General features: G+C 42.7%; 1 pseudogene across 1 annotated transcript; it reads left to right on the forward strand.

Annotated features, from left to right (window-relative positions):
• Positions 1-1,428: 1,428 nt before the first annotated feature.
• On the forward strand, positions 1,429-2,431 carry LOC125354616 (annotated as a pseudogene). The gene has a single exon (XR_007211515.1). The product of XR_007211515.1 is annotated as a diphosphoinositol polyphosphate phosphohydrolase 2-like (transcript).
• The last annotated feature ends 7,107 nt before the right edge of the window (positions 2,432-9,538 follow it).

A 9,538-nucleotide genomic window follows, 5' to 3' on the forward strand; every position in this document is an offset into this window, starting at 1 on the left:
AAAGGGAATTCCATAGTCCAAACCAAGCAGGAAAGGAAGCATTTGTGTGAGCCATAGACATATCACTGTAAGATTTATTTCTCTGTCTTTACAGTGTTTGCTATGCAGATTGCTTCTGAGATATAATGTAGAGTATAAATGGAAATTTCATAACATAGTGATCACCATGAACTGGAATGTAAAGATTCGCAATTAAAGTTACCTGAAAATTGGAAGGCAAAAAGAAATGACTCTCGAATATAAAATGTCAATGGATCTAGATACCACAAGAAAATTTCACAAAATAACACTCAAATCAGTTATCCTGGGAAGTCTGCATTTCAAACAGTTTTCTATTTTGGAATATTGCCCACCAGAAACAGAGTTTTTGCTTACAGAGTGAAACATAGGAACAACTAATTGCATGCTTGCAAGTCAGCTTTGAGACTTTTAATTAGCCATCCAAACATCAGAAATGGAGCTATGTGGGGCTGGGAATATGGCCTAGTGGCAAGAGTGCTTGCCTCCTACACATGAAGCTCTTGGTTTGATTCCCCAGCACCACATATATGGAAAACGGCCAGAAGGGGCGCTGTGGCTCAGGTGGCAGAGTGCTAGCCTTGAGCGGGAAGAAGCCAGGGACGGTGCTCAGGCCCTGAGTCCAAAGCCCAGGACTGGAGCACATGTTGTGAGCAAAAAAGCTCAACAATATTTCTCAGGCCTGAATTCAAGCCCCTGGACTAGCGACCCCACTCTCCTATCTCTACCCAGAAAATTGATAGCTAACAAACTGCAACTGCTGGAACAAAAATAAATAAATAAAACAAAATAAGTGTTATCTGGCAAAGTTCAATTTTCCCACTTCTTTTAAACTTATGTATTCTTTTGCTTCTAACACAAGAAATTAGACAAAATGAGGGGAAAAAAGAAAACCAGGTAGATTTCTTAATTCTCTTTCTCTCACCAATCGTTTGTGTCCCAGTGGAAACTAAGAGCATTTAAGTGTTATATAAAGAATAAAAGTAAATAGGCACATCCGCCGTGGCTGGGCTGCTTCGCCTGCGCTGTCTCCACAACTGCCTTGGCATGGAGCAAGCCTACGTCCAGGCTCTTCCCGCGGACGTGGTGGCAGCCGCAGTGGCAACAGGGGGCAGTGGCCAGCAGAGGCTGGCTCTGAGTGTGGCTGGCGCCAGGCAGAGGAGGCGCTTCTATCTAGGCCCCCAGGCTCTGGTGACCTCCCCTCGAGTCCTGCACCGCCTCCAAGTGGCCATTGGTCCCGGGACTGACCCAGCTTTGCTGCCTCTTCCCTCATCGCCGCCTCACCCACCCCTGCCTCCTGCATCCCTCCAGAGCCCAGATTCGCTTTCGCCCCCACTCCTCCTCCAGGTGGCGGAGGGCAGGCCCCCATGGCGTCAGTCAGAGCAGTCATGGCCCCCTGAACATGCCTCTATGATGAAGTTCAAGCACAACCAGACGCGGACTTACCACCACCAGGGCTTCAAGAAGCCTGCGGCATGCCTGTGCTTCCTGAGTGAGCAGGAGGACCAGGCGCTGCTGGTGATTAGCCCCAGACCAATGGATTGTCCCAGGAGGAGGGATGGAGCCAGAGGAAGAGTCAGGCGGTGCTGCTGTGAGGGAAGTTTATGAGGAGGCTGTAGTCAAAGGTTGGCAGACTCCTGGGTGATATTTGAGAACCAAGACCTAAAGCACAGAACGTATGTTTATGTTCTTACAGTAACTGAGATATTAGAAGATTGGGAAGATTCTGTTAACATAGGAAGGAAGACAGAGTGGTTCAAAATAGAAGATGCAATCAAAGTTCTCCAGTGTCATAAACCTGTACATGCAGAGTACCTGGATAAACTAAAGCTTGGCTGTTCCCCAACCAATGGAAACTCCGCAGTCCCTTCCCTTCCAGATAATAATGCCTTGCTTGTGACTGCAGCACAGACCTCAGGGGTGCCACCCGGTATAAGATAAAGAGAATTGGAGGCCCTCTCCACCATGTGTAATCTCGTGGGGAGAGGCTTTTTCACTTTCTTTGGAAAACATATGAATGACACAAACTGTCTGAATTTGACATGCAGGGATTTCAAACAAATTTGCATGTGTTTCAGATGCTTTCAAGTCTTTTAAAACAAAATAGTGTAAAAACATTTTCAGAAGCCAAAGCCATCTGGGACTTTTTCTTTTTAAGATGCCTTAACTGTGCCCCACCTGTTATTTTAGTTGCTGTTTTTCACAGAATTTTTTTTTTGTCATTGACATCAGTCGGGTTTATTAGTCAGATCAAATTGCTTATAGGTATATTTCCCCCCTAAATTGGTGTCTCACTCATACACACCCAGTCTTGGTATTAAAGAAACATCCCTCCCCAAACTTCAGAAGATCGCACTAATTCATAAATTTCAGGCATGAGCTATTTCTGTATGTTCCAATAAAAAGGATTTCATTTTCTATTTTCAGGAATTCACCATCTCATCTGGCTGGATGTTCACAATGAGTATTATTACATCACTACCAACCTAATAGGAGTGAGGTTGTTGGTCACAGGGGAGCTTTCTGTTTAGCCTTTTGAGGAACCTCCATAGTGCTTTCCAGAGTGCTTGAATGAGTTTCCACTCCCACGAACAGTGTAGGAGCTTTCCCTTTTGGCCACACCCCTGCTTGCGTCTATTATTATTTGTATTTTTCATAATGGCCCTTCTGAGGTAAGGTGGAATCTCAATGTAGTTTTCATTTGCATTTGTTTTATAGCCAGAGATGTCAAACATTTCCTCATGTGTCTACTGGATACTCTTTTTATTTTTTCTTATTTATTGTCAAAGTGATGTACAGAGAGGTTATAGTTTCATATGTTAGGCCTTGGATACATTTCTTGTACTGTTTGTTACCTCCTCCCTTATTCCCACCTCCCCCATTACCTCCCCCCCCCATGAGTTGTTCAGTTGGTTTACACCAAACATTTTTGTAAGTATTGCTTTTGTTGTTGTTTGTCTTTTTATCCTGTGTCTCTTGATTTTGGTATTCCCTTTCACTTTCCTAGTTCTATTAACAGTATATACAGTTTCCAATGTACTCAGATAAGATACAGTGATAGCACAGGGGCAACCACAGAAAGGGGATACAAGAGTATCATCAACAATAGAAGCTATGGTTTCACCTGGCATGTTGAAACTAATTACAACAGTGAAATAACGGTTGTTTCCATAGCATGGAGTTCATTTCACTTAGCATCATCTTATGAGCATAGCTATTGGGTTCTTGTGATCCTCTGCTGTGACTAGCCTAAACCTGTGCTAATTATTCCCTATGAGGGAGACCATAGAATCCTTGTTTCTTTGGGTCTGGCTCACTTCACTTAGTATAATTTTTTCTAAGTCCTTCCATTTTCTTATGAATGGGGCAATGTCATTCTTTCTGATAGAGGCATAAAATTCCATTGTGTATATGTACCACATTTTCCTGATCCATTAGTCTACTGAGGGACATCTGGGTTGGTCCCGTATTCTAGCTATGACAAATTGTGTTGTGATGAACATTGTGCTGGTGGCTTTAGTGTATTCTTGTACGTGGTCTTTTGGGTAGATGCCCAAAAGTAGGGCTGCTGGGTCATAGGGGAGCTCTATGTTTAGCCTTCTGAGGAATCCCCATACCACTTGCCAGAGTGGCTGAACCAGTTTACATTTCTACCAACAATGAAGTAGGGTTCCCTTTTGGCCACACCCCTCCAACATTTGTTATTGTTAGTTTTCTTGATAAAGGACATTCTTACTGTGGTGAGATGGAATCGCAATGTTGTCTTGATCTGCATTACCTTTATGGCCAGTGATGTAGAACACTTTTTCATATGTCTCTTGGCCATTCTCATTTCCTCATCAGAGAAGTCTCTTTTTAAGCCTTTAGCCCACGTGTTGAGTGGGCTGTTGTTTGCGGTTTTGTTTTGGAGGAATTTCTCTCCAGAGAAAACTCTTCTCAGGCCACTGGAAGCAGCTGCCACCACCTCATTGCTGCTATTGCTGCTTCCCTTTTGGCCTCCTCCAGAGCCTCATCAGAAATGAAGAGATGATGGGGAGGAGCCCAGCAGAGACGCTGCCCATCCTAGCTCTGAACCAAGGAAGGCAGAGCGAGCTTGCTCACTGGCCAGTGGTATTCTCTGGGGCAGGTAGGGGCCAGGAATATGAGCCAGAGGCCAAACACACCAACTCCAGTTGAGAAATCTGGCTGGCACTAGAGACTCTTAATGCCAGCCTGAGGGAGAAGATGCCTCACCGCCCAGGGCTGGTGCAGGGGGACATAGCAGCAGAACCCTTGGTGTCAGTCGAGCAGGCATTTGGCCAATGAATGAGTGAGTGAGTGAATGAATGCCTCTCTGGAATAGCACTAGGGGAGCTTGGAAATGATGAAGGTGCAAGTGTATGGAGAAGATGAGAACTGTGAGGCCCCCCAAACCCCTAGCAAGGAGAGGAAATGGGTGCGGCTCGAGTGCAGAGTCACCAGGCCTGACTTAACTACTTTTGAAATATTTTTAGTTTGCAAGTTTAATAGTGATGTTGCTGTCTGGAAAATTAATTCCACTTAAAAAAAATATTATGGAATGTTATGTAGTCCTCTAGGACTAGATATTTTGAAAGGACTACAGCCCTCAAAATTATGTGTTGATCCCGCCCTGCTGAGTAGTGTGAGCATGAGACTAAAGCAGCAGCAAGGAAGGGAAACAAAAGCAGATTCCCCAGCTCTGAGGCTGGAAGCTGCCATAGTGGACAGTGCGCATTCCACTTGTGGTAGGGAAATAGAAACAAGTATAGGAGACAAAGTCGGGAAGCTTGGCGTTTCTGCACTCCCACCACCAAGCATGTGCAAAAATTAGGCTAGGGAAACTTTTAATGAGTAATTTAACAACTTTTTTTAAAAAATTAAAATGCTGCAGGATATGTGGATGGGAAGGGAGAGGAGAAGGATGCTGCAAAAGTTACCCCTGACCCTATATTTCCTTCCACCTAAAGTTCCAAGAGCCAGGCTGAGCATTCTTCCTTAATTGCCCTAGATTTCACTCTCTTGATGTGACCATCATCCCAAATTATATTCACAGGAAATCAGATCAACAGTCACTGGCAGCAGAATCTTGTTGTTGTTGTTTTTCTTTTCTTTTTACTTTTGACAGTCTTCCAATTTTGTTCTTGTTTTCACTGAGGAGAAATTAAAGGAGTAAGGCACAAATTTAGACTTTTGTGAAGCTGAGCATCACATAGTTTAACTTTGTGAGCTTGGAATGTAAAGAATGCACCCAGCAGAGCTGTGTCACCCAGTGACCACCTCCCAAAAGTATGCCCCACAAGAGTTTTTCAAAGGACAGTAAGTGTAGATTTCTAGGAATAGAAATTTTTAAAGGGCTAGAATTCTCAGAACTATGTCTTGAAATTAGAACCTTCATTAGTTCCACCTTAGAACCTTAACAGTGAGGGACAGAATGACACCCAGGAGAGCCCTGAGCCACCTACTTGTGAACTGCCAGCAGTACGAAGCTTACCTGGTAAGAGCCACATACCTCCCATCCAAACTGCTAACTCAGGGTAACTGCTAGAAGTAGCCACTGGGGAGAAGGAAGTGCATAGATTTCTAACTTGTTTTACATCTTGTTAGTTCCTAATCTAACATTGCTTATAAATATAGGGGACAAATCAGCTAGTTAATTCAAAGGAAACTGAACTTTCAGCCAACAGTTCTTTATCAAGTTTCTCAATTTATGGTGGAGATCTGCATACTATATCACCTCTCTCTCTCTCTGTATACATACATACATATATATATACGTGTGTGTGATTATATGCAACAAAAGAGTATTTGTATAGGGTTCAGCACACCTACACTTGAAAGTGGGCACTTATGAGAAACTAATCAGTGATTTTCCCATACCAGTAGTTTCTACTGTCAAAGATTACATAATTTGGCAAACTTCCTTTCCTATCTATGTTATCTACAGTATATCAAATTACTTTTAATATTTTATTGTCAAGTATTTTAAATGAATAAAGTGACTACATTGTTATACAGGAAGAATCAAATAAGGTAAAAAAATAGAATATTGCTAGCTCCCCAGAAAACCTCTAAGGCCCTTGGCCTTTCCCTCTGCCCTGCAAGTAGCCATTATTCTAACTGTCATGATAAACATTTCCTTGTTTTTCTTTATTGCTTTATCACAAACATTCAATGCTAGACAATGTATTGTTTAGTTTTATTATTTCTCTTGAACTGTATGTATATGTAACAGTGTAATATGTAATCTATTATGTTTGTTCCATTTGCTTAACATTGTTTTAATTCATAGACTGTTTAGGTTGCTCATATAGCTGTAATTCATATTCTTGAATTGCCATCTATTACAGTATTCCATTTAGCAATGTATGACTATTTAGAAATTCTGTTATTGATGCCTGCTTTTCAGTTTGGAGTTATAATAAATGTGTGAGCATTCCTAAAAAGAAAGAAATCTCTTCTTAATTCTTTAGCCTACTTATTAATGGCGGGTTTTGAGGAGATGTTATGGGATGGGGGGGGGTATAATTTTTTGAGCTCTAGGTAGATTTTTTTACATACTTGAAAAACCATTTGGTGTAAACCAACTGAACAAGTCATGGGGAGAGAAAGAAAGGGGGAAGGTGAGGGGGAATGAGGGAGGAGGTAAAAAACAGTACAAGAAATGTACCCAAGGCCTAACATATGAAAGTATAACGTCTCTGTATGTCCACTTGACAATAAAATAAAATGAAAAAGAACAGACTGAACTCACTTTTAAGAAGGCAAGAATATAAATTTGATGAGGAAAAAATACTAAAAGGAATTGTGCACTATTTGGAATTAAAACAAGTCTTAGGTAATATTGCTAAAGAGATTAGCATTCTCTACTCCAGGATGTCCAATTTATGTTTACAGCAATATGTAGAAGAAAATGAGCTAATATTAAAGCCATATACTGAGATACAGTTAATATGTTGCTACCAGTCTACCAGAGCTATTACTATAAGCAAAAGTTAGACAATATTTCTGGAATAAGAGACCAAAATATGAGGGAGGCCTTACCTAGATTTGACAAAGTAGATGCACCCACAGAAATGCAGTGATCATTCTGTGTCATCTTTGACAAGAAAACAAACCAGATGCATTTTCTGGTATAGGCAATGATGAATTGATACTTTTCATTAATATCTGAGGTAAAGGAAACAATTGTATACATTTGTCCATAAACTCAGGAAATACTAAAGAAAATTAATGGGCAGGAAAATTGCAATAAAGGTTTCTACTAGTCTTAAATTAAAATGAAAAATTAAAAGAAAAATTGGATTAAAAAAAAGAAAAAGCCATTAGTATTTCCCCTCAATTTCATGGTATTGATTTTTCCTGAGGAGCCTAAAACAAGAAAACTAGATGCAAAGTGTTCTGCTTTGGCTGCTGACTAGTGGAGCTTGGCCAATTTAAACACCAAGGAGGACTGGGGGAAACACAGGTGTTTGTACCTGATGCTGAGCAAACCTCTGGATTCCCATGAGCAACTGAAGCTGTACTGGGCTATTGGGCCACATCCTGACATCAAACACACCCTGGTGGAATTTGACCTGAAGATGCCCCTCACTAATAATCCTGGCAAAGGAGGCCATTGTGGCTCTCTCATCAGCATAAGCAACACAATTGGGGGCAAATACCACTTGTTTGTGATGAGCAAAAGCCACACTTTCAAGGCTAAGGGCTTACCTTCTCCTCAAAGAAAGGTGCATACATGGCTTGTTTTACATGCCTTCCAAGGAAAGTGGGCAAAGAATAGGTTCCCAATGATATGGGCTAGGTTTACATGGATTTTGCCAAACACATCAGAGGAAAGCCTGAAACTTTGGTCAGATAGCATGCTCAGGGCATACTCTAGGATGGCTTTGAGAATAGTTAGGACAGGTCCAAACAAGGCCTGGAGACCTGCTCCTGACACAGGGAGCTCCTACTGGGTACTAGGGAACCATCAGAGAAGGGGGCTGTGGCCTCACCAAATTAGCCAAGCACCTCCTCATAGGCATCCTTGGTGGCTGTAAAAGCACCTGATGAGGGAACAATGCTCCCTTTGCCAAGGAACTGTAAATTTTGACATCTGTGGAGCACCCATATTGTAAAAATTTTATGGTAGCAGAGACAGAGGAGTGTTTGTACTTTGCAATGGAATACTTTCAGAGAGGAGACCTAGTGTACCACCTCCAACAGCATGCTGGAGGTGATGGTGGTGGCCAGACCTTTCTTTCAGCAGATCCTAAGTGCTGTGAACTATCACCAAAACAGATGCACTGCACACGGTGACCACTAGGCAGAAAATATCATGTTACTCACTAGAAGCAAAGTCAAGGCACCAAGTTGGGGTTCAGCACACAATTCACATTCGAAGAGGAACCAGAGGGAGAAGGCAGAACTCTAGCCTAATGGGCCCAAGATGTGTGAACAACAGAGATACCAGGGTCCCAAGAAGGATGTTTGGAGTCTCAAGGTATAATACTCTACTATATGGTGATGGGCCCTGTGCCCTTTATAGAGGGGAGAGTTCAGACACTGAAAACTCAGGTTCTAAATCGGAAAGTCCTGGATTTGCAACTGCTTCACCCCAGAGCTACTAGAACTTCTGGCTTGTTTAATGAATGCTGATCCTGAGTGGAGACCCTCACTGTAACAAGTGAAACAGCAACCCTGGATCCAGCAAATTCAAGCCCCACCATCCTGGATACAATATACTACTACCTAGCACTTGATCCAGGGAAAGTTGCAGGCAGCCATATCACACGGGACCTTTGATGCCACCATGAGAACTTATTCGATGGTCCTCAAGCAGAAGGACCATGGGCATGACATCACCCGCCTTGTGAGACACCCACTTCCTGAGCTTCTGCCTTGCCCCTTTCCAGCAGTCTCTTAGGCTCCAATGTTCTCTTGAAGACAGCCATTGCCTGTCACCCTACCATCAGCCTGGTCCCTGAGCCCCACTGGAGGGGCACAGAGGAGGAAGAGAGCAGCAAATTGCCTCCAGCCCCAGTAGCAGCCGAAAACACCTCTAGGGCCACAGAAGAGGAAAAGGCAATCAGCAAGCTCTCACCAGGCACAGAGGTAATTGAAAGGTCCTCCACAGGCACAGAGAGAGAGATGGAGTGTAGCATGACTCCTGCCCCAAACGCAGCACCTGGGGCTACCCCCCTCCCATTTGGTTAACCCCACTGATTTGACTACAGACCCAACAAATTACCAAGGCAGGGGCCTGGAGAGGCAGAGGAAAGGACTTGACTGTAAAGCATTCTTTTAAAAAGTCTGCTGCATGCCTTGACAAGAGAAGGACTCCCAAGAAACTGGTTTCTCCTCTTTGAGTGGAGAACAGTATTGGCAGCCTGGAAAAAAGTATGTGGAAAAGAAAAATAAAACACCGTATGTTGTGGAATTTCTTAGTATTTCAGGATAAGACGACTGAATAAAATGTGCTTTTGTATTTGAATCAGCCTGATTATCATGAATATCCTGGTGCTTTTCTAAGTTCTTAATG

The sequence above is a fragment of the Perognathus longimembris genome, chromosome 1 (genome assembly GCF_023159225.1).
Source record: "Perognathus longimembris pacificus isolate PPM17 chromosome 1, ASM2315922v1, whole genome shotgun sequence".
NCBI classification, from domain to species: Eukaryota; Metazoa; Chordata; class Mammalia; order Rodentia; family Heteromyidae; genus Perognathus; species Perognathus longimembris.